A 2889-nucleotide genomic window follows, 5' to 3' on the forward strand; every position below is an offset into this window, starting at 1 on the left:
CATTCTGACAAGATATAGGATATTGTCCCAATAGATGTTCATTTGGAAATGGGCCACTTGCAATTTCGAGTGTGCAGAGCTGTGCAAGATTAAAAGCACTGGCAGTATAATTTCCACCTTGTGTCCCAGGCTCTGTGGATTTGTAGCTCATCCAGGCTGTCCATCTGGGGAGCAAACAGCATGTACTCCTTGATGAGAAACTCTGGCCAACCAACCAGCTGTGAAAAAAATAGATTACTCTTGTCATTTTTTTCTCCTAGGTAATTTGCTGGGAGTAAAAATATAATTTCTTAGAAGGTGTGGCGTTAAAAGCAAATACTAGAGATGTGTCTGATTTATATTTAAAACTTCACTACACTTTTATTTATTAAATTTAATTTTCAACAATATCCTGGCTGTGATAATATTTTCTAATTCACAGGAGATGGAAAGGTTGGTTTGTGGTATTTGTACACTAAGCAAACACAGGAAGGAGGATGTGGATGAGAACAGAACATAGGAGAAGGACTCAGCTGGCAGGCTGAGCTGAACACAAAAAAATGCACTGTTGTTCTTCCTAAGGTAAAGAAGATATTATGGTAGAACTAAGTAACAGTTGGGAAAATAAATCTTCCTATTGCCCCCAGGAAGCTAAAATGGTAAATGCATCTTTTTAAGGCCTCTGACATATAACTTCATCCTTGTAAAAATTCAGAAGGTCATGCTAGATAGATAATCATGGTAATTCTAGATCAATTGAGCTTCAGAGCTAAAAGAGATTGTTAATAACAGTATGAGTTGTAATATGTAATAACTATAGGTGTAACTTACATATTCAGCCAGCCAAAGGGAATGTATTTTCAGCCAGCCAAAGGGAATGGAAGGATATATGCCAAGTAAAATTAAACTCTTCCTTTTGTACCCAGTGAAAACTTAATGATACAATTTGAAATGAAAGAATTTTGGTAATACCTCTGCACTGTGAGTTACAAAATATGTAGACATAAATGAGTGTTGCAGAGGCTCTCTGGATTTTTAAAATTACAACACTGTGCCTCATATAACCTTACCCAGAAATTGTTCTATCCCAGAAATTATTTAAAAAAAAAATTGATTCCAAACAGGTATTAACATTTTTAATTGCTCTATTAATGTTAAATATTATTTGATATATTTTGACATTGGCTATATTTAGCTCTGCATTAGTATATACATGTACACATACACACACACACACACACACACACACACACAGGACAAAAGACTTTGTATCCATAGTCTTTTTTTCCTACAACTCAAAAAAAGAAGGATTCTTACAATTTAATAAAAGGAAGCCAAACAAACCAATAAAAAATAACGTGCAAAGATCTGAACAGAATCTCTACAAAAAAGGATACATTTATAGGTAAGAAGCACATGCAGAGGAGCTCAACATCAGGACTTATCAGGGCACTGCAAATTAAAACAATAATGAGATACCACTCCACATCCATTAGATTGAATACAACTTACAATCCTGACATTATCAAATGCTGATGAGGAAATGGAGCAATGGGAATTCTCCAACATTGCTAGTGAGAATGCAAAATGGTTCACTTTTTTTTTTTTTAAATAGTTTGGCACATATAAAGTTTAACATTCTTTTACTATTGACCCAGCTATTCTATTTCTAGATATTTATTCAAGAAAAGTGAAATCATAGGTCCACACAAAGACTTACATATGCTTTGTTCATGACAGTTTTACTCATAATAGTCAGAAACTGAAAACAATCCAAATGTCCTTCACCATACCCAGTGAATGGCTAATTAAATTGAGGTATACTCATACAATAGAATATTATTCAGCACTAATAAAAGAATTATTAATACACACAACATGGGTAAATCTCAAGACATTATGCTGGGGCGCCTGGGTAGCTCAGTGGGTTAAGCCTCCAACTCTTGACTTTGGGTCATGAGCTCTGGGTTGTGAGATCGAGCCTCTCATCAGGGCTCAGCAGGGAGTCTCCTTGGGATTCTCTTCCTCTCCCTCAGCCCCTCCTCCCACTCTCTTTCTCCACCCCCCCAAAAAAACTTAAAAAAAAAATTACACTGAACAAAAACAGCCAGACACCAAAGGGTACTATATGATTCCATTTGTATAAAGTCTAGAAAAAACAAATCTAATCTTTAGTCATAAAAAAAAAAAAAAAGATTAGTGGTTGCTTGGAACCAGACATGGGAGCTGGTTACTGACTAAGATGGGCACAAAGGAACTTTCTGGGTAATAAATATTTTTTATATCTTGATAATGGTGGTATTTATACAAGTATACAAATGTTTCAAAACTCATTAGAGTACATTTCATTGTATATAAATGTATACCTCAATAAATGTGATTAAGGGCATCTTTTAAATTGCCAGTGACTTTATAATTCATTTAGAGTAAGCCTTTGAATGATTATCAAGCTTCTCTTTGAATTCATTGTCTTCCTTTCACCTCCTTCTCTACTAAAACCACCACCTTACCCATCTTGATGTATAACTGGAAATGCCAGACACACTAAAATCTTATGCAAACCATTCCTTCTGCCTGGAAAACTATACTCTCAGATCCCACTTGACTCATTTCCTCAACTTCAATTATTTTCTCAAATGTCTTTTTCTCAGTGGGACCCGCTCTGCCCACTCTACTTAAAATAACAACCTTCCTAACATTGCCCATAACCTATTCTTTTATTTTTCTGTATAACTTTTATCACCTTCTAATACACTCAATATTTTACTGATTTTTTTTTATATTTTAGCCCCCCACAAACTACAATGTAAATGTCATGAGTTTGGGATTTCACCTGTTGTATTCACTGTTGAATCCCTAGAACACTGTCACATAGGAGGCACTTCACATGTTTGCTGAATAAATGAATAA

This window comes from Lutra lutra, chromosome 1 (assembly GCF_902655055.1).
Source record: "Lutra lutra chromosome 1, mLutLut1.2, whole genome shotgun sequence".
Lineage (NCBI taxonomy): Eukaryota > Metazoa > Chordata > Mammalia > Carnivora > Mustelidae > Lutra > Lutra lutra.